This window comes from Notamacropus eugenii, chromosome 1 (assembly GCF_028372415.1).
Source record: "Notamacropus eugenii isolate mMacEug1 chromosome 1, mMacEug1.pri_v2, whole genome shotgun sequence".
Classification (NCBI taxonomy): Eukaryota; Metazoa; Chordata; class Mammalia; order Diprotodontia; family Macropodidae; genus Notamacropus; species Notamacropus eugenii.
In genome coordinates, this window is record NC_092872.1 from 738,230,156 (window position 1) to 738,253,608 (window position 23,453).

The 23,453-nt window shown below is 44.5% G+C and overlaps 1 long non-coding RNA gene across 1 annotated transcript; it reads right to left on the bottom strand.

Moving 5' to 3' along the window:
* Positions 1-455: 455 nt before the first annotated feature.
* LOC140528722 (uncharacterized) lies at positions 456-21,419 on the bottom strand. The gene is made up of 3 exons (XR_011975281.1): positions 21,252-21,419; positions 20,411-20,527; positions 456-725 (listed from the first exon to the last, which is right to left on the bottom strand). It is a non-coding gene; the product is annotated as an uncharacterized lncRNA (long non-coding RNA).
* Between the last annotated feature and the right edge of the window lie 2,034 nt (positions 21,420-23,453).

Sequence of the window (23,453 nt, forward strand, 5' to 3'; positions counted from 1 at the left end):
TCCTTTGTGGGCAGGTAACTAAGAGGGATGGACTGATTGGTCTGATCTCCTTACAGAATGGCTAGGCTGGAAGGGACCTCGGGGCAATCTGATCCAGACTCTATCCAAGGAGGCATTCTCTCTGTGCCCAAGGAAGCATCCCCTCTAACCATCCATGGTGAGTAGTCTTCCAGCCTTTGCTTGGAGTCCTCCAGTGAGGGAGAACCTACACTCTCCTTGGGCAGCCAGCTCTCCTTTTAGACAAGACTTATCACAATGAGGGACAGCCAGATGGCTCAGTGGATAGAGCACAGGGTCTGGAGTCAAGAAGACCCATCTTCATGAGTTTAAGTTCAGCTTCAGACACTTCCTAGCTGTGTGAAAGTCATGTACCTCTGTTTGCCCCATTTTGCTTATCTGTAAAATGAGCTGGAGAAGGAAATGGCAAATCATTCCATTGTCTTTGCCAACAAGGCCTCAGATGGGGTCACAAAGATTCAGAAAAGTTGTAAATGATTGAAAAACAACAATTGCTGCGAAATTTTCCCTGATGTTCACTGAAAATGTAGCCCATTGCCCCTAGCTCTGTTCTCTGGGACAAAGCTAATCCATCCCTTTTCCACAAGAAAGGCTTCAGATACTTGAAGAAATTACTGTTTCCCAGTAGTCCCTCTTCTTCTCCACACAACCAATCCCCAGTTCCTCCATGGATCCTCAGATGACAGTGTTGAAGCGACGTACCTTCTCTGGGAAGAGAAGAAAACAATCATTAATTAAGCACCTACTATGTGCCAGTCACTCTGCTGAGCTCTTTATAAATATTATCTCGCTTGATTTCTGTCTTGTCTCCAGCTTCTGAACGTGCTTAACTGTGGCATCTGGATCTGAATGCCATCCTCCAGGTGGGTCTGACCAGGGCATAATACATGGCACCATCACCTCCCTATTTCTGGAAGCTCTGACTCTTACAGTGCAGCCCAGGATCACATTCACTTTCCTGGTGACCACACCACACTGGTGAATGCTGATTCACCTCAGCCAGTACCTTTGCCAGGCACCCCTTCCACACCCAGTTCAAGACACAGACCTACCTGGAATTCCAAGCAGCTAATTATGCAATTCAATCAACCAAAAGAGTGAGGGAAAGTCTTTCAACATCAATGGGGGTGGCACAACTCAATCAAGGATCTGTAGCAGCAGATGGCTCAGGGCACCAGCATTTAAGCTTAGAGCCATATGTACTATGCACAAAAGACCCCCACATTCCATATGCACATCGTCAGCATTCTAAACAAACAAGTAAAACCCTATGAAGTCATCAACATAGCCTATCCCTTACAGGTTTTAGTTGGCAGTATCCTGACTCTGAGGCCAAGAAAAGATCATTGCTTAGTGTCCAAATTCTGCTGATGGCTAGGAGCTTCTTAGAGCATGACAGAACTCAGATGACTGAGTCCCTCTGTCTCAAAATCTTTCTAGCCTTAGAAGCTCTAAACACTTGGCATGACCTCTATTCCACTGCCAAGAAGATTTTCCAAAAAACACATCATTTTTTCTCCCATAACCCCATGGCTCCCTGTTACCTCCAGGAGTGAACACAAAATGTTCTATTGGTTATTTAAATCCTCTCACAACCTGAGCCCTTCCTACCTTTTCAGTCTTATTATGCATCACTGCCCTTTACAGACGCTGTGGCCCAGCCAGATTGACCTTCTTGCAACTCCTCATGTACATACTCCATCTCCTGACTACATACATGTCTTTGCATTTGGCTGTGCCCCACATGTGAAATGAGATCCTCACCTCTGCTCCTGTAATCCTTTGTTTCCTTCCAAATTCAGCTCTAGTGCTCTTTCAAAAGTGAAACCTTTCCCAATAGATCCAATGCTAATACCTGCAACCACCCAATGTATTTATACTATTTGAAATTGATTTTATATAAATATATGTGCCTATACATAATATATATATATACATATGTGTGTGTGTTCATCCTTCGTTGCCAAAGAAGACCATGCCATCAGAAAAATAGTGATATGACTTGCACTTGACTTTGTTTTGAGTGATTGAGGGTTGTGCAGGTCACCAGCCTTACTTCTCCTCCAGAACCACCTGAATCCATGACCAGACATTCATCAGGAGGACTAGAGATGACCCAGGATAAAGTAATTGGGGTTAAGTGACTCGTCCGAGGTCACACAGCTAGTGAGTGTCAAGTGTCTGAGGTGAGATTTGAACTCAGGTCCTCCTGCCTCCTGCACTGGTGCTCTATCCACTGCACCACCTAGCTGCCCTATATATGTGTGTATACAGCAAGCAATGAGCATTTATGAAGTGTTTACTATTGGCCAGACACTGCACTTGTCTGCCTTTACCCATCTCCTCCCCCCCTCAAGAGAACATCAGACCTTTAGAGCTGAGATTGTTTCTTTTTTGTGCTGTATCCCCAGAGACTTAGCACAGTGCCTAGCACATAGTAGGAACTTAACAAAGGAATGATTGATTGTTTGATTCGGTTAATAGCCTTCAAGAGACCTTACAGTCATCTCCTCATCAGGAAGAGACATCCAAGGAGGACTTTAGTAGAGGTACATTGTGTGTATGGAGAGTATAAACCTAGTATAATCCAATAAGCACAGATTAAGCACCTACTAGTACAAGTTAAGGGCAACTAGGTGGTGCAGTGGATAGACCACCAGGCCTGATGTCAGGAAGACTCATCTTCCTGAGTTCAAATCTGGCCTCATACACTTAGTAGCTGTGTTACTCTTTGCTTCAGGTTCCTTATCTATAAAATGAGCTGGGAAAGGGAATGGGAAACCACTGCCATGCCTTTGCCAAGAAAATTCCAAGAGGGGTCACAAAGACTTGGACATGACTGAAAAGAGTGAAGGACAGCCACAATGAACTCACAAGTCATTGTGCTAGGTGTTAAGAATCGCTAGGAGCAAAACAATCCTTGCCCTCAAGGAGCTTCAGTAGTAAAGAGTACAAAATAATTTCAAAAAGGAAGAAGCAGTGCCTTGGGGGAAGGCATGAGGAGATCAGAATAGATAGGGGAGGACAAGAGCTGTGCTATAGAAGTAGTGATTCCAAGAGTGGGAAGTGAGCAAAGGAGCATTTGCAAAACTATGGAAATAGGAGATGGCGCCTACGCAGGGTGATCCTCAGGAAATAGCCCCGGGGTGGAGGCCTCAGTTAAAGAGCCCTGTTAGAGATGGTTGTGTAACTGCTCTACTCCCACAACCATCACTGGAAGCCTCTTTGTTGATTTGCATGTAGGTGAAGTTGTTCCTGAGCAGCAAGTACCTGATGCCCAAGGGGCACTAGGCATTTTGTGTCTAAGAGGTCCAATGCCACAGGGCAAAGCATCAGAGGGAGGAAACTGGGGATTGCTGCCTCAGTGTCCTTGGTCAGAGTTCTAAGTCAATAAGCCCTTGGCACTGCAGCGGCCTCTGTTTATTGAACCCTGATTCCTAGACCACAGAGGAGACTCATCTGGGGCCCCAAGAAGCTGTAGCATGTGTAGTGGCCACGGCTCAGTAACTTATCTCAGCAGATGGACTAAGCCAGGTTGAGGGTCATCCCCAAACCACATACCTGTCAGTGAGTTAGGGGATATTGACCCCAAGCAAGCGAAGACTTTCTTCAGTGGAATGGGGGAATGGCAACACTTGGTCCTACCCCTTCTACAAGGTCTTTTCTGAATTCCCCATTTTCTGCCCTCCTCCCAAGTCAATGCTTCTTTCTTTTTCAAATCACTTTGTGCTATTTACTATGATAGAACGTAAGCTCCTTGAAGCTGGGATTGTATCGCTTTTGGTCTCATGTTTAACACCCAGCAGTGCGCCTTGTAAGTATACGCTTGTTCTTCATTTGTTTCAGTCATGTCCAAGTCTTTCTGACCCCATTTGGAATTTCATTGGCAAACAGACTGTAGTGGTTGGCCATTTCCTTCCCCAGCTCATTTAACAGATGAGGAAACTGAGGCAAACAGGGTGAAATGACTTACCCAGGGTCATGCAGCTTGTGTCTGAGGCTATGAAAGCAGCTGAAGCAGGCACTGTGGAGTGCTTAGTGCTGGGAAGGGAAGGGAAGGGCAATGGGGAGGAAAGGGAAGGGGAAGAAAGGGAAAGGAAGGAAAGGAAATGGAGAGGAAAGGAAAAGAAAAAGAAAAAAAAGGTATACCCTAGTCAAGGAGTGGGGGAAAAGGGCAAGAAAGTCACTATTTCTTGTCACTGGGACTCCACTGGAGAAAATTACTTGAACAAGAAGATGAGCTCAGGAAAGCTGGAAATCTCATGAACTGAAATCTCTGATCTGAGTGGACAAGGGAGGGTTGAAATAAGATCCTGGAGCTGATACAGGGAAAGGGAGGAAGGAGAATTGAGAACCAGAACAGAGTGGAGCAGGCAGCAGACAGTCATTGGATAAAACATACTCCAAAATACAGAGGGCTAATTATGAAAGAAAAAAATGGAGAAAAATAGGCCACATACAGTGAGGAGGAGCCCATTGTCCATGTTCAGAGTTCTAGCTCTTAGAGTTTTCTTCCTTTCTCTGCAGTTCTACCCTTTGCTCCCAACTCTGTATCTTGGGAACATGTAGAATGATTCCACTCCCCTATGTTCTCCACGGGACTCTAAATTTTTTAGATCCTCATTCTTTTCTTGGTTTTCTCGTCTCCAAGGTAAACTCTCCCAATGATCTATCAATCATCCGTATGTGGCACTATGTCTCCCTATTGCAGAGGTGCCCCGGCACCTTCGATAGAAAGGGAGCTGGCCTCAGAACTGGGAAGACCTGGGCAAGAGGCTGGGAAACTCCCTATGCCACAGGTTGAAGAGTAGGTGCCAGCTTGCGTTGGTAGAGGGATTTTCTTCACCTGAGTTCCCTGTCCCCATGAAGTCACAGGTACTGTCCTGTTGGTGAAATCTAAAGGCTTTGACCTTTCTGGTCATCCCCTCTGGATGTGCCTCAGCTCATCAATTTACTTACCAAAGTATGGTGCCCAGAGACGGACTCATACTCCAGACTTGTTCTGACCAGGAGAGACCAAAGTGGGACTGTCCCCTAACATAACCACTGTACAGAGCGCCATCCCTATCTGGGACAGGCCAAGCTGTGGGGATGATTGCGTCCCAGACTGACATTGTACTTCCCCCAAATATGGCTCTCTCTAGGTAGGAGGCAGAGAGTTTGGAGCAGAAATGGCCAAGTTAGGGAGGCCAGACCAAAGTTGGAGAGACACTGCAACATGACAGGGAGTGGCAGGCGTCGTGGAGAGGGCAACTTGAGCTCTGATCTTCTCCCCCAAATTAGAATCATTTCAGGCAGCAGCAGGCTGACTTTACTCCCTCCCTCCTACTCAGAGACTTATTCTTCTGCTCTGAAATACTACACACACACACACACACACACACACACACACACACGCACATGCACACACACATACACACATGCACACACACAGCCACATGTGAGAAAGTTGGGGTTCTTAGCCTGGGTCCATGAACATTATAGTTCTTATTTTCACTAAACTTGAATTTTGTTTGCAATCCTGCTTGTTTCGCTTTGCACATTTAAACACATTATCCTGAGATAGTCCACAGTTTTCACCAGACTGTCAAGGGACCCAGGACACAAAAATAGTTAAGAACTCATCATAAAGGGGTCTCCTTCCTTACTAAACTGCCCCAACTTCCCAGAGTACCACGTTCTAGGGATCAATCCAGTGGACCTTGGCCTTCTTTTCTGAACTCTGATGACCTCTAGAACCCAATGGAGACAATAGGAATCCTCCACTTTCTTGATTCCTGACTCACTGGGCTCAGGGGTTGATTGTGCCTGACCTATGATTACTCTCCCCACCTCTTCTCCAACAAAGCACAGGTAATAGGGAGTCACCGAACTTTATTGAGTGGAGGGTACTGATCAGATTTACACATTAGGAAAATCACTGGCAGCTATGTGGAAGATGGATGGGGCTAAGGAGTGGAGAAGGGAAGGAGCCTGAGGGAGGGAGATCATTGGAAGTTATGGTGTGGGAAGTTGTAGGCGACAGAACCACTACCAAGGGGGAAGTAGGAGGCAAAGAAGCATTTACTGAGAACCTGCTGTGAAGCAGGCACTGGGCTAAGTGCTTTACAAACTTATTTCTATTGATTCTCTCAGCAACCTGGGAGTAAGGTGCTGTTTTTATCTCCCTCTTACAATCCAGCACTACTTTTCTTACTTAACTAAATGCTGGAATGTCTTTGCTTTGAACCAATTTTATCCTCTGGTTGACTAGGAAAAAACTGCTCTCTCCGAAGTTAACAGTCATCTCTTAACTGCCAAACCCAGGGACCTTATAATTTTTTTTTTTTTAAGGCAATCATGGTTAAGTAACTTGCCCAGAGTCACACAGCTAGTAAATGTCTGAGGTTGGATTTGAACTTAGGTCTTCCTGACTTCAGAGCCAGTGGTCTAGCCACTGCACTAGGGATCTTTTCTCAATCATCCTTCTTGCCTTCTCTGCAGCCTTTGTCACTGCTGATCACTCTGTCCTCACTGATAATCTCTTCTCTCTAGGTTTTTGGGATACCATCTTCTCCTGGTTCTCCCCCAACTTCTCTGACATCTCCTTCTTTGTCTCCTTTGCTGGACCTTCCTCCAGATCCATTCATTAGGTGTCCTATAGGGCTCTGTCTTTGGCCTTCTCTTTTTTTCTCTATATTACAATACTGGGTAATCTTATCAGCTTCCTTGAACCCAATTATCAGCTCCATGCTGATGATTCTCAAGCCTGTTTACCCAGCCCTAACCTCTCTGCTGACTTCAGTCTCACATCTCCAGCTGTCTATTGGATATCTCAAACTGGATGTTCCATAGGCATCTTGAACTCAACATGTACATACCTGAACTCGTTATCTTTCCCCCCAACCCTCCCTCCTTCCCTCTTACAGTCTCTCCAGCTCACATTGTCATCCTAGACTCCTTATCATCTCTCACACACACACTCGTATCCAATCTGTTGGCAAGATCTATGGATTTACCTTTATAACATCTCTCACAAACATACACTTCTCTGAGGGCTCGTGAGTTTTAGTTGTAAGTGTATTCGTTTGGGACTTATGCTGATCTCTCTTGCTGCCACGCAAGTGAGTATAAAAGTCTCGTACCCAGTCTCTCTTGGTGATACTAAGTGATTCAATGTAGCTCTGTCTGACATTTAAAATTCTACATTCTTGTACCTGCTGCCTCTTTCATCTTATTTCTCCTCGTTTACTTCCGATGCAATCGAATTGGTCTGCTAGGTGTTCCACTTTACAAAACCCCACCTCTGACACTGATTGTGGGACCCCTAGTCATTAATTTTACTCCTCTGAGTTTCTCACCCAAAAGATGAAAATAGCACCTGTAGTCCCTACCTCACAGGGCTCCTGCAAAGCTCCAGTGCAGTGGTCATTGCCAAAAGTGCACATCACGAAAGAAACGTGAGCTCTCAACAGTCACCTCGTCAGCATCAGTGTCCCAGACCCCCTCTGCCCAAGCATGGAACACATTTCTTCCTCACTTCCACTCTTTAGAACCTCTCTTTTCCATCAAAATTCATCTTAGTTGTCACCTCCTCCATTCTTTTACTCTCCTAAAATTCTTTGGTCTTGCTTTGCATATGGCAACAATGTGGGTCATTCCCCCATCAATATGACACAAAAAGCAAATTATTGGTATTTTTGTTGTTGTTGCTGCCAGCAGATCTATGTTAAAAAGGCAAGGATGGTAGCCAGCATGGTAGAATGAAAAGATCTTGACTCCTTTGATTAGCTTTTGCCTTGGCACAGATCATTTGTATGCCAATCCAAGGAGGATCCTGGGAGTTCAGTCCCCCAGATTCCACATAGCTTCTGTAGAGTTTCATTGGACAAGCCTCCCAGAATGGTTTTGGATATGCAATTTCCATAAGGCTAAAATAGAAATTACAAGGAATTTCTAACCCTAAGTCAAGTAGTTGTCTAGGACAATAGGCTTTGATTCTGAAGCAAAATTAGACAGTTAAAAGAAAAAAACAAAAACAAAACCTAGGAGCACTCCACCTTTATCTTGTTCAGCTGCCCCTTAGGTAGGATTGGTGGTTTATAGCTTTGGTTATAAGTAAATAAATGGTTACCTTCCCTTCTTGCAGAGAGGCTTCCTAGTCACTGCACCCTATTAGATGGGAGCCAAGATGCCCAGAATGTGACTTTAAAGAGAGGAAGCCCAGAGGATGGTAACAGAGGATAAGTCATGAACCGTAAGACCAGCAGAGTACTGTCTCAGCATTGACAATCTGCTCAGCAGACAGTAATTACCAGAGGCATCACCAGAGGACATCAGAAGCCTTGCAGCATCACAGGTATGAGTGATACTGACCCCAGGTATCCCCAAATGTGTGTCTGGATACATAGCCTCCAAGCATGTATCCTGGACACACATGTGCATGTCCTCCATGAATGGTTCATACATGTTCTCCGTGTGAACACTCTCCCACCATACGATAACCTGTGAGAGTACATGTGTGCATGGGGGTGGTGGGGAATCTTCTTTTGTCACTTTGCCCACATTTTTTTCTTCAGTGTATTTTGTTTTAACTAATGTGTCCTTTGCGTGACTTGTATAAGTTAACAGGGAAGGTAACACTTTTCATGAGATCACAGATTAGATATGGAAGGCACCTCAGAGACTATCTAGCACTATTTCCTGAGGATCAAGGACATTAAGTGACTGTCCCAAAGTCAGAGAGGTTGGAAAGCATTAGAAATAGGACTTGAACCCAGAACCAGTGCTTCTTTCCCTAGAACAGTTTCTTCCTTGAGTCAGTGTTTCCCCGAAAACTGCCTTGAACATGGGGTAGCTTCTCAGAGATCCCAGATGTGAGAGGAGGCACTCCAGGGGTGACATCTGTATTTCATCTTTACTCGTCTATAAACATAGCTCAGCCTCCCGTAGCAGGCAATCTCCCTGTGGGCAGAAATTGTTTGTTGTTGTCTTTTGCCGTTGTTGTTGTAGTACCCCTAGCACCTAGAACAGAGATGCTTGATGTTCTTGAATTGACCTGAAATGAATTGACGAAATGATCTCTGCCTATGCCTTATGTCCCCTACTAGACTGGCATTTTCCTGAAAGCAGGAGTTATATCTTTTTTAATCTTTACCTCTTCCCCATCTCCATGATCACATCCCTCTTGCTCTTTCCAGAGCCTTGCCTAGAGTAAGCATTTAATAAATGTTTAAATAACTGATTGTCCCTATTCTTGGGGACCCAGGGGTGGTCCTACAGGTTGCAGGATCCTCACCCTTGCCTAGCCTCTTGGGGAAACACCTTAAAGGTACCCTGAGTCTGACAGAAGAGATACTGCTTTTAAAGTGCTTACCATGCGGAAGGGAATAAACACCCTTAGCCCAACCAGTCTAAGGACAAGAAACACAGACACGTACCAGTCAAGTCAAGTAAAATCAAGTCCCAGTAAGTGAGAAGAGCTTCCCTGAAGGGGAGAGTCAGTACAAGATGGCTTCACCAAGTCCCTGCTGCTTTCCTCTGGGAAGGCTTTGGGGAGTAGGGAGCGATTTAAGAACCAGGGAACTGATTTATTCACCCTATAATTAAAGATCACTCTGCCCTCCACCAATCTGAATGAAGAACAAAAAACATCAGGACCCCAGGCAAACCAAACATTCTAAGCCCCACATCCCAAGCTTGTATGGGATCTCCTACCTCCGCACCTTTCCTCATGCTATTTTCTGAGCCTGGAATGATCTAAAGAATTCCTACTTACCCTTGACTTTTTTTCTTGAGGCAATCAGGGTTAAGTGACTGACTTGTCTAGAGTCACATAGTTAGTTAGTATCTAAGGCCAGATTTGAACTCAGATCCTCCTGGTTTGGGGGCCAGAGCTTTCTCTATTCAATGCTCCACTTAGCTGTACCACCCCCCCTCTCCCCAGCAAGTGTCATCCTAGGTTTTTTTTTTAATTTATCAGAATTCTTTTTTGTTACATTTTTGTCTCTATGAATGAATCATATCAATCCCATATCAGAACCTTCCTTAGTAACAAAGTACAGAAACCCACCCATCTCTGCCCCAATCAATATATTCACTATATCTGACAACGTTTACCTTTTTCCATACCTTCTGTCTGCTAAGAGAGGACTATCCATCCATCAAATGCCATCTTCCCTGAAAAGTCTTCCCTGAATCACTCCAGCTGTTAATTGCCTTTTCTACTATCTGGAATTTTGTTTGCAACTCTTTAAGCATACTTATCATACAATATGTTATAGTTATATCCCAAGTCTCTCTCAACTTGACCCCCTGGAAGTCACACTATGGCTCTAGTGGAGTCAGCATGTATTAAAGTTCATAGCTCTGAGCCCCCATTTCCAACAAATTTCACCAGGCCCAGCCAGGTGGCACGTAAACTCAAAGCAAAAACCTCATAAATAAAAGAGAATTGAAGGTAAATAGCAAGGAATTGAGTTGGGTAGCAAGTAAGCTTAGCACCCATACCTGGATGGCTGCCCCTCCCATGCCTCTAAGGGAGATTGAAAGTAAAATCCCCAATTAGTTCCCTGCATCCTAGACACAGTAGGAGGACACACTTAGTTTGAATTCATGGCAGGGTATTAGAGAGTATCATCCCCAAATTGTCTCTTCTGGGTCACACCCTGCTTCATCTCAGAACAACAGACAAGCCACATCTTGGTCTCAACATTACTGCCAGTTCTCTCTCTGTGTCTCTCTCAGTCCCTCTGTCTCTTTCTCTCAGTCTTTCTCCATCTTTCTGTCTCTGTCACTCTTTAACTGTCTCTGTTTCTTTCTTTCTTTCTTTCTTTCTGTGTGTGTGTATGTGTGTGTGTGCGTGTGTGTGTGGTATCTGTCTGTCCCTCCCTTCTATCCTTTTCTAAGTTCTTCTCTCCCCACCACCTCCACCGCTGCCATTTTATACTCATATCTAGTTATCCTCAAGAGATAATGGTTCACACCCTTTAAAACTCTGTGATAAAAGACCACCTACCAATCCAATGTGATGCTTCTCCACAGCCTTCTGAGAGATGGAAACCAAGGATTGCTTCTCCCATTGATCAGAGTTCTCCAACAGTTTCCAAGTACTATGGGAACATGGATGTCTTCCAGAGGAGCTCTTTACATAGTGTTAGCTCTTTGGTGCCTTATCCCCATACTACATTATAGATTCCTTTAGGGTAGAGATCCTGTCTTATTTAGACTTTATAATTCCCCATCCAGCAGAGCACCCTATTCAAAGGAAGTGAATACTTGCAGCACTTTATATGGTTGTACAACCCATGTGGGGACACCAAAGTACATGCTTTATGGTGGCATGGCTTCCTCCTTGATATAAATCTCAGTGACTCAAAACATCCCTCCTTATGCTAGCTGCCCTTTGTACCTTTTGTCAGTGGATTGAGTGCTGGGCCTGGAGTCAGGAAGATCTGAGTTCAAATCTGGCTCCAGACACTCACTAGTTGGGTGATTCTAGGCAAGTTATTTAACCCTGTTTGTCTCAGTTTCCTCCTCTGTAAAATGAACTGGAGAAGGAATTGGCAAACCACTCTAATATCTTTGCCAAGAAACTCCAAATGGGGTCTTGAAGAGTTAGATACAACTGAAAAAAAAAGTGATTGAACATGAGAATATAGGTTCTTAACCTGGGGTCCATGAACTTTGTTTTTAAATATACATGTTTTTGATAACTGAATTTCAATGTAACTGGTTTAGTTGGTAATCTTCTGTATTTTATTTTGTGTATAGGTTCATATTGCCAATGGAGTCCATACATACTAAGGGTTAAGTGCTCTGGCTCTAGAAGAACTTTGCTAGGAAACTAAAGAAAAACACAAAACTCAGTGGCTTAGAAAAGCTCAAGTCTACAAAATGCATAGATAGAGAATTTCCTGTTCCTGGAGACATTCAAGTTGAGACTTCACCACTCCTCAGGGATGATAGAAGGGGAATTCCTGTTTGAGTGAGGACTGAACTAGGTGACCTCTGATGCCCTTATTAACTCTGAGGTCTTATGATCCCCTGAGCCTTTGTCCTGAGTTAACTACCATCTGGCCACAAACCTGTTTGGCGGGCACAGCCAATGGGGCATAGAGCACCCCTAATCCTATTCACTGCCTCACACCTCCCTGGGAAGCCAAGGGTGACAAAATCACTTCATCATCTGACCAATGAGATTCAGGCCTGTGTCTCAGGGCATTCTGCACTGACCTTACCAAGATGCCTGTTTCACCCTCCTGGGGCCTCTGGTGCTCCTTCCCAGACCCCTAACTTCAGTTGGTCTCACATGCATTCACCCACTTGGTCATTAGAATGGTGTTAGATTTGATGAAGCCTGGACTCCTTCAGCTGCAGCTGCAGGCCCAGCTCAGAGCTGAGATGTTCCTTCCACAGTGGCCACCACCAGCCCTGGATCTCAAGCCAACTGCAATAAGGAGCAGACCCTATTCTTTTCCCATCCCAAAGCCTGCAGCCCCTCCTGGAGTTCTCCATTTCCCTGTCCTGTTTGAAGGAAGCAGATGAGGAGTGGATGCTGGGCACATAACTCACCTGACCTCTCCTGACTCGGGTCACTTGTCCTGCTCACCTCTCCAGGTTTTCTCATCCCTTAAGTGCCCCCCCCCCCCAACTAAGGGAAGTAACTTCTCCAAAATCCCATCATTACAGTTCACTAAGGAGAAGCATTTGAAGTGTATTCTTACAATAACCTACAGATTCCAAGAAAGGTAAGGTGGGGGGAGGATCTCTGTTCAAGGTTCTGGTTTTTTGCCTTCATCTAAACCTCTTTTGAGATTATTGGGGAGGTCCCTTTACTCTTTTGGGGACCACCAGCTGTCATCTACGCTCCCTTCTGGCTCTGCCATTCCCTGCTCTGGCATCGAAGATCCTTCCTATTCAGACATTTGATTTTCTTGCTGATCAGTCATTGCAGTCATGTCTAACTCTCTATGACCTCATTTGAGGTTTTCTTGGCAAAGACACCAAAATGCTTTGTCATTTCCTCCTCAAGCTCATTTTACAGATGAAGAAACTGAGGCAAACAGCATGAAGTGACTTGCCCAGCGTCACACAGCTAGGAAATGTCTGAGCCTGGACTTGAACTCACGTCTTCCTGACTCCAAGCCTGGCAACCCATCCACTATGCCACTGAGCTGCCCCTATTCAGACAAACTGCATCATAAAGGCCCGCTCCCAACTCAGACACTCTTCTGGTTCTAGTCGGTGTTGCCATTAGGGTAGTCCTATAAATTAACTCCTCCCCCTAACCTGGACTGGGTAACATAGAACAAGTTTTCATTTGTCCAAAATCCTGGGAGATGTCACTAGGATCTCTTCCATCTGATCCTACAGAGACTGTGGCTCTCTTTCCTTATGGATCTTTTCTTCATGTCTGTGTGTGTGTGTGTGTGTGTGTGTGTGTGTGTGTCTCTCTCTCTCTTCTCTCTTTCCTCTTCCTCCTTCTGTCTGTTTTTGGCTTCCTTTTTTCTTCGTTCCTTTGAGATGCTGTTTTTTCTCCTTTTCATTCCCCTACATCTACACAAGGGCACACACTGTCTCTCTCTCTGTCTCTGCCTGCCAACCCCTCACTGGATTGCCATGTTTCTCATTCCTGGGGGACTTGGAAGCAGCTGGTTGTGTTGAAGATGATAGGTTGGGCTCAGCACTGTGGCGCCCTGGTGTTGGGTTGGAGGGACAAGAGCCATAGACGCCTCCAATCCCATAAACACCTCTGTCCTGCCAGAAGCTGATGTGAATGAGAGCAGCTGTGGACCATGGCAGTGTGCTAGGCATGCCAGCAGCTGGAAGCATCCCATGCTGACCAAGGGACTCCATTGAACATGTCTTGTGCCTCAGCCTTCCCATCTTTAGGAGTAGAAAGAAACTCTGGGGCAGGAAATCACCAAGAAATCTACTTAATCAGAGATTAGGTACTTGTCTACACAGTGCAATGAGGTGTCCTTCTGCCCAGATGTATTCCCCCTATCTGTCACCATGCCTGGAATTCCACCATTCATACCACACTGCTCTGGGTTCAAAATCACCTGTTCATTTATTCAACAAGCATTTAACACTTAGCAGGTGCCAAGCATCATGGCATACAGGAGAGCCAGGAAGACCTGAGTTCAAGTCTCACTCTAACACATATTGGCTGTAGGACTCTGGGTAAACTTTTAGCACTCCTAACAATTCTCTGAGACTAAGTTAAAGAGAAAGTGCCAACCTGTACTTTGAGAGTGAGCTCCCTCAGCCAGGAGTTCCTTTTACCAATGAAATCCCAAGTCCTGGACTCCTCCCCTGGAACCATCTTAGATTCTAATAAGCCAGCTTTGTCCCTATCTTGCCCAGATTCAAGCCACACTTCCTAGAAATCTCCCCAATTTACCACCAACCTATACCACCCCTTCCTAGCTCCCCTTTATGGTTAGTCTTCCCCCATTAGGACATAAACTCCTTAAAGACAGGGAATCTATTCAACATCCTCATTTTACATAGGAGGAAACTGAGGCCAGAGAGGGGAAAAGACTTCATAATTTGACTTGCTGATACATAGTTACACACTCTGACATACCTAACCAGTGATTATCTACCTTATTAAGATAGGTCCTTACTAAATGCTCACTCTAGATAATATTGGTAAAGCCCTTAGCACAGTGAGGGGCACTTAGTAAATGCTGTATAAATGTTAGCTGCCTTTACTGCTGCTAACTACTATTAGTAATAGGCCTATATGAATATTAGTTGCTACTATCGCTAGTAGTAGTAAGTGCTATGTGTTAGCTACCACTATTACTCCTCGTAAGCGCTATATCAATGTTAACAGCTGCTGCTACTACTCCTAACCACTAACTACTACTCCTAATGACTACTCCTACTAGTAAGCACTGCTGCTACTCCCACTGCTACTAGTAAGTGCTATATAAATGTTACCTATTATTATCCAGTCAAGCCAAGAAGTGTATGTTAAGCAGTTACTATATGTTGGGACCTGTGCTAAGTGCTAGGGATACAAATAGAAGTAAGAAGATGCCCCCCATCCCCAAAGAGTTTATAGGGAAAGACATATAAAAAGGCATTCAGTCAGGGATAGGGGAAGGGGAGCAAGGAGGAGGTGTGGTGAGAAAGAGGACATGGTGATGAACTCTAGAGAATCAAAGACAAAGCCAGGCTTACCTGGGCCATTCCTCTAAATGAAGATTCAAAGCAGAACTCACTAAAGGGAGAAATGGGACAAAGTGGCAGAGGGATCTTCCAGGGTAACAAGGTAGCTGAGAGAGGCATGGTGGGAGGCATGCAGGAAATGAAGGAAGGACTTGAACAACCATCTCTTCCAGGCTCTGTGCTAGGCACTGGTGATACAGACAAAAACAAACAGTCCCCACCCCAAGGAACTTACATTCCATTGGGGAAAACAAGATGTACTCATATAAGAAATCACAAAAATTAATTTAAGGGAGGACTAGGCACTGAGTGGTTCAATAAAGACCTCATGTGTTATCTGAGCTGCTACTTGAAGGAAGCTGGGGATTCTGGGTCCTCAAGGTGAGGAGGAGGTGCATTCTAAACATTGGAGGAAGGGAGTTGCAGCCTGTGCATAGGCATCATAGTGGGTGCTAGAATGTCATGTAGGAAACAGCAAGCAGACCAGTTCTGCTGGAACTTGGAATAAGCAAAGATGCCAATTCCCCTAAGGGAGAATACTTTTGGTCTGTCTTCAGTATGAGTTTATCAGAAACTTTCTTACTAAAGTATTATCCAAGAGCATTGAGACTAAGCAGGGGATAAGGAAGAAAGAAGGCAATGTGCGGGCATCAGGTTCCAGAATGGGAGGATGGAGAAGAAGGAGGAGGGAGGAGGAGGGAGAAGTTGGAAAACAGCACCCAGGGGATGTGGTGGGGAACAGCTGGGGAGATACAAACTTTGTCACCACCACCATCCTGCTCAGGTCCAGGGAGCTTAATGACAGAGCTGGGCATGGACAAGTAGAGGGCCCAGACAGGGTGTCTCCTGAGCCAGGAGCCAGGCTCTGCTGCCGCAGAAATCACAGGCCAACTCCCAACTTACTCCTTGCTGTCCCAAATGGGACTCCAAGCAAAACAAACTAGTGTGTGATCCAAAAGCCTGGAATGAGAGGCCAAGACACCTGAGTTTTTATCCCAGCCTGGCCTTACAGCTTGGCAGAGTTAGCCTTCATTTCAACTAAGCTTAATTCAACAACATAGGACCCAAAGCTAAAAAGGAATTTAGAGACCAGAATCTATCTAGTACCCTCATTTTACCTAGAAGGAAACTAAGGCCAGAGAGGGAAAGAGGCATCATAGGTGAATTTGTTTGATATGCCCAACTCATGACCAGCAAACTTCTTGATCTCCAAGGAGGGTAATCCCACCACCTCCTAAGGAAGCCCATTGCACTTTGGGGCATGCTATTTTTTCTGACAATGTAAATGTCCCTCTTTGCAACTCTCCCTCCACCCCACCTTGCTTCTGGTTTTACCTGTAGGGTCAAATAAAACTAATCCTTGCCCTACCTCATAGCCCCCTCAGATACCTGAAAAAACTCAGCCTTATCTTCAAACTAAACATCTCCAGTTCTTTCCAAATCATCCTCATGCATCTTGGATTTGAGGCTCGTACTGGTTTCCTTCCTCAGGACACTTTCCCAGCTTATCAATGTCCTTCTCATACTGCAGTGCCCAGAGCTGAATACGCTATCTAGGGTCTGGTCAGGACTGGGTACAATGGAGCCATGACCTCCCTACTGCTAGAGCTCTGCCCCTCCTGCCCCCTTCATTTAATGCAACCCTAGATCTCATTGAGGATTTTTGACTGCTGATACAAAGCTTGTGGTACACTCAGACTCTGAAAATTTTTCGGAACAGCTTCTATTGGATTCTGCTTCCTCCATTATGTTCTTTTGATGGCTTGTTTTTTGTACCTAGTGTTAAGTTTACATTTATCCCTCTTGGATTTTATCTTACTAGATATTCAGTCCAGTGATCTAACCCATCAAAATCTTTTCAAAGCCTGACTCTGTCTACCAGTGTGTTAGCCATCTCTTCCAGCTTTGATGAGCATGTCATCGATGCCTTTACTCAAAATCATTGATAAAAATGCTAAACATCACAGAGCTAAGTATATATCCCTGGGGCTTTCCACTGGAGACTTCCTGACACTGAACCATTGTTCATTCTTTTTCAGTCATGTCCGACTTTTTGTGACCCCATTTGGGGTTTTCTTGGCAAAGCTCCTGGAGTGGTTTGCCATTTCCTTCTCCAACTCATTTTACAGATGAGGAAACTGAAGTAGACAGGGTCCAGGGTCACACAGTAAATGTTTGAGGTCAAATCTGAATGCAGGTCTTCCTGACTCCAAGCCCTACATTCTGTCTACTGTACCACCCAGCTACTCATTGAACCATTAATGACTACTTTTAAAGTCAAGTCTTTCAAATCATCTTGAATCCATCTGACTGTGCTATCATCTGGTCCATGGTCCATCTTCTTCACAAGAATGACATACTTTTTCAAATGCCTTGCTTAAATCTAGGTAAACTGTGTCCGTAGAATTACCCTTATCTACTACATTAGTAGTACTGTGAAATAAAAGAAATAAGGTTAGCCTGGCATGACCTACTCTGGGTGAAGCCCAGCCAGTTCTTTGTCATTATTGCTTCACTTTCTAGATATTTATCAACCATCTGTTTAATGATATGGGCTAGAATTTTCCCAGGAATTGGGAAAGGTCAAGTACACTGACCTAGATTCTGTGGACTTTATAAAAATCAGAACATCGGCTCTTTTCTAATCTTGTGATCCTTCACGTTTTCCATGATCTTTCAAGTGTCACTGATAGGAGTTTAGCATCACATCTTCTAGTTATTTGAGGACCAGAACATTTAGCTCATCTGGGCCAGATGACTTGAATTCATCAAGGGCTCCTAAATGCTTGTTCCTATCACCTTACATCTCTTAGGTATCAACTCCTTTTTTGTCATTTTTGTTCTGTTAATTACAATGTAAAGGACATCAGCCTTAGCAGAGCTAAGCTAGAGCTAAAAAGTTCCTTTTCTTTGTCCTTGGCTTCTCTCACACCATCAGATCATTTTGAGGTTTGGCACCCCTGGCAATGTTCTTATAGGACAATGCCATGCTTTTATATTCATCCTCTGTGACCTCACCTTATTCTCATTTTCCATTCATTGCATTTTTAAGTCTAAATTGGTTGATGAGTTCCCTGTGCACCCACATTGCCCTATTCAAATCCCACATTTCCTCCTCATTAGAACTGTTTCCTTTTGTGTGTCCAGAAGTTCATTCTTGAGCATCTCTCTTCAAATGACTTCCCTGAAACATTGTACTTCATTAAATTTCCTCTGAATCCTTTGAAATCTACTTTCCAAAAATCTAGGGTACATTTCAAACCTGGATATCCTTTCCTTTATCACAAACTCTAAGATGGATAATTCCTCCCCACCAAGTTCTCTCCCTGTTAATGAGAATCAGACCTAGAACTGGATTTCCCCTTGTTAGCTCCTCCATCTTTTGAAGAATGAAATAAGGAAAATCAAGAAGCTGTAAACAAAGATTGACAAACACAGAGAGAGGGGAAAAGGAGAGAGAGAGAGAGAGGGAGAGAGAAGGAAAGGGAGAGAGGAAGAAGGAGGAGGAGAAAGAGAAGATGAAGGAGGAGAAAGAGAAGATGAAGAAAGAGGAGGAGGAGAGATATAGAGGGGAAAGACAGAGACAGAGAGAGAGGAAAGAGAGAGAGAAACAGAGACACATAGACGCACATGCACACACACACACACACACACACATACACACACAGACACAGTGCTCCAGAAAGTATCTGGACAATTGAATTAAGTTCTCCATCATTATCATGTTAAACCTCTCTATGAATCTGATAATCTGTTTCCAAAATTCCTCATCTGTTTCCTGTTTCTGCCTCTAAGATCACTAGGTCTGTGATCTCCATCTATAAAATTTGGATAGTATGACATGATATTTATTTAGCACCTTAAGGTGTGGAAAGATCAAGACTGAGGACAGGGACTGAACTTGTGACTTCATTGACCCTGGGGATTCCCAGATTAGGAAACTACTTCTACCAATGCAAATCACCCCTTCTCTGCAATTTTAAGTAAGGAAGGAGAACATTCCAAATATAGGAGACCAGAGGGTGCAAAGGTATGGAGGTGGTAAATGAAATATCATGTATAAGGAAACAATGACAAATACACCAGTCTGGCTGGAAGGTAGAACATTCAAGGAAGAGGAGAAATGTGAGGCAAATTTGGGAAGAAAGGTTGGAGTCAAATTGTGGCATAGCATTAATGCACTTTACAAAGCTCATGGTATTACACAAACATCAACTCTTGTCATAACACCAGTGGGCTCGGCCATGATGACTCCATGTCATAAGGTTACCCATAGTAGCTACAACCTTAGCAACACCTTTTGAGTCCTTCTCCTCTTGTGTCAGGAAGGTCTGGATCAGGGGATCAGAGTATCCTAGCTTGGGAGCTAGATAGGACTTCAAAACTCCTTCATATCACAGATGAGGAACCTGAGACCCCAAAAGGTCACATATATAAAACTGGAAAAGACTCCAGAAGTCATCTAGTCTATTTGTACCCTCCCCATTTTATCAATGAAGAAACCGAGGCCATAGAGCTAGAGTGAGAAGGGACCCAAGAGTCCATCTGGTCTAACACTTTTTGTTTTGAAAGAATAGGAAACTGAGGTCCAGGAGATGAAGTGATTTTCTGAAGGTCTCACAGCTAGTAAGCATCAGAGACCTGATTTGAACTCACATTCTTGGACTCCAGAGGGGCTGCTCAGTCTTTCTTTGCTTAAAATGAAGCCTGAGTTTTCACTGGTACAAGGAACTCTTGATGAGAAAGTTCCCCCTATCATTACAAGTGGGTGCATATGCTGTAGCTTATAGACTTCAAGAATTACCTGGAGGTACTGAGAGGGTAAGCGATCTGTCCAAGGTCCCACGTTCCATATCCAGAGCTCCTCTCCCCATACTCCAGGGTCCATAATCTCCCAGGGGCACACAGCTAGCAGGTAGCAAAGCCAGGTCCCTGACACTAAACTGAGCCTTCTTTTCCAATGCCTCATCACATTTCCAGCTGAAACAAACCTCTGGATCATCTCATCCTGGGTTCTTAACCTGGGGTCCATAGACTAAACTTCAGGTTGCCTATGAAGTTGGGTGAGGGGAAAATATAGCTTTATTTTCCCTGACCTCTAACTGAAATTTAGCATTTCTTTCAATTATTTTGAAACATTATTTGATACACTAGCAGTAACAATAACACCTACTCCCCTGGGTTGTGGTGAGGATAAAATGAGAGAATATTTTGCAAGTGTTTTACTAACCTTTAATATAAATGCTGTATAAATGCTAGCTTCATCACGTCATCAGTTTTTCTTTTTACTGAGAGAAGGCTTTACCAGGCTCTCAAAGGAGACGGAAGGCTGTGTATGATGGCCCCACTACACTTCACAAATCAGATGGAGGCCGAGAGAGGGAGAAACAATTTGAACAATTTGTCCCAGCTCTCTTTCTCTGTCAGTCAGTCTCTGTCTCTGTCTGAATCTGTCTCTCTGCCTCTGTATGTCTCTGACCTCTGTCTCTCTGTCTCTGTCTCTGTCTCTCTGTCTCTGTCTCTGTCTCTCCCTCCCTCCCTCCCTCTCCTCTCTCTCTCTCTCTCTCTCTCTCTCTCTCTCTCTCTCTCTCTCTCTCTCACTCTATGTCTCTATCTCTGTCTCTGTCTCTCTCTCTGTCTCTCTGTCTCTCTCTCTGTCTCTCTGTCTCTCTCTGTCTCTGTCTCTCCCTCCCTCTCTCTCTGTCTCTCTCTCTCTCTCTCTGTCTCTCTCTCTCTCTCTGTCTCTCTCTCTCTCTGTCTCTCTGTCTCTGTCTCTGTCTCTCTCTCTCTCTCTCTCTCTCTCTCTCTCTCTCTCTCTCTCTCTCTCTCTCTCTCTTCCTCTCTCTCTCTCTCTCATGCACATACACAGAGGCGTTATTGAGTCTTTTGGCTACCGATGCCTCAGCCCTTCCTACCACATTGTGCCAGGGGTGCTGCCTCTGTGATTCCCCTCGAACTTGTCATGACAGGGTCAGACAGAGGCTGGGGGAACCAGTCATCTTTCTTAGGTGAAGTGAGTCAGGGCAACTACCGGGTCTAGCTGAGGCCACGGGGTTGGCAGCCTGACTCACCTTTGCTGACTGATGGACAGACAGACAACCCAGTGGGGTGGGAGCCAGTGAAAGTGCTGGGAAAAGGCGGCACCTCCACAGAGGACACGTTCATTCAGTCATTCGACAAGCCTGTTTTTAGCACCTGACATGGCCCAGACCCAAACCTGGCAGCAGCCTGACTTGCTGGTGATGAGCAAATGCCTCTATGATGTCATCTGAGGGTTACAGGAAGGCTCTCCTGCCCATTGCCTGCCTGAAATTCTACCATTAAGCTTTATGCTTCAGTTCATATGGACTATGCCCAAGGTCATGTGCTAGGGGCAAGGTGGGGCTGCAGAGATAACAATAACAGCTGCAGGAGTGAACTGGCAAATGTTTAACCACCAGCTCCCTGGAGGAAAAAGTATATATACACAGGACACACTTCAAGATACATTATTCACATTCTCTCTACCACTTTTTAAGTCTAGGCAATCAACAAAACAATAAACCAAACCCTAATTTGTAGCATTTGCTGATTTCTGAGGGACAAATGCTCTAATAGAAAATTTTGTAATCAGCTCTAGCTCTAGCATCCCTGTGACCCAGATTTCATAGCATCAGAGATAGGAAGGACCTCAGGAGGCACCTAGTCCAACCCCCTCATTTAACAAATGAGTGACTTTCCCAGAGTCACAGAGTCCTTCCACCATAACAATTGCCACCCATTGCTCCTCATCCCATTCTCTGGGGCCAGAGCCCCATCCTGCTTTCCCATGACTGCCCCTCTCCTCCTGCCAATCTTCTCTAGGCAAAGCATCACAGTCTCTTCCAATTTATTCCAATTTGGCATGACCTTGAAGCTGTGCTATGTAATAAGAAGAGGGCTGACTTTGGAGTCCAAGGGCCAGGGTTTAAATTCAGGCTTTGCTATTTCTTCAAATCTAAATTGGTCAGAGAGTTTTCTGTAGTCACATGGATCTCTTTAGACAACTCCCCCTTTTCTTCCTCTTTAGAATTGCTTCTCTCTGTTATCTGGATTTCATTCTTGAAAATCCACCATTCCTACCGGGCCAACTTTCCCTATAGTAGCTGTAATAATGCTAACTATAATAACTCATCATTATAACTGGAATTTATACAATTCCTTAAGGCTTGAGAGACACCTTGTTTGTTTTCTCTCATTCCACTTGTGGGCAATTCTGACCCCTGCATTTTACAGTAATAATTTCATTTGATCGTGGCAACAACGCTGGGTGGTAAGTTGCTCTTATGACTTCATTTTACAAATGAGGAAACTGAGACAAACCTAGTTTAAGCAAGCAGTATCCTACAGCTAGTAAGTGTCCAAGGCCATATTTGAACTCAGGTCTCTCCTACTGCACTTGGCACTTTATTCACTGCACCCCCTAGCTGCCATTCAACATACAGACAATTCTGACCCCAGGATTCTTTTCTTCTGTGCCAGTGCCTTCTAAGTTGTTCTCTTTCGTGGGCATCTTCTCTTGTATAATTCTCCCAATATTCTTTGTACATAAGTCTTGTCTCTCCATTGAGGAAAGACCCCACCTGAGTCCTCTAGTCTGCTCTGTTGTGGTTCTCTTGTGTGACGTTGAGCAAGGGAACTCTGACTCAGTGACTACGGTAGAGTATTAATAGTATCTATGTAGTGCGGTTTTTAATCTCATTTTATCTTCACAATCACCCTGGGAGTTAGGTGCTATTATTATACTCACTTTACAGAAAAGAGGCAGAGGCTAAGAGATTTGCTTGGGGCCACACTGCTGGATAAGTGTCTGAGGTCAAATCTAGGGTTCTATTCTCCAGAACACTGGCTCTGTAGACAGAGGAACTGGATTCAAATCCTCCCCCCAAAGCTTGATGCCTGTGTAGACTCATCTGTCAAATAGAGAGGTTGTAGTAGATGGTCTTTGGAATTCTTCCAGATCTAAGAGCCAAGATCCTATAACCTCAAAGTTTCTCCCAGTTCTTGGTCTTGTTCCTTTATCACCCAAATTCCCTGAACACTTAAAATGGTGATAATGTTTAGCTCCTTGCCGAGCCGTTTAAAATATTGAGATTACCTTGTAGGTACCTCTCTCTCCCCCATTTCTCCTCCCCTGATGCAGCTAAGAAGTCCAAAGACCAGCTTGGCTGCTTATTACTTGTGGGGCTGTGGGACAATCATTTTCTTCTTTGGGTATCTGGGAAAGGTTGGACTTGATCATCTCTAAAGTCTCT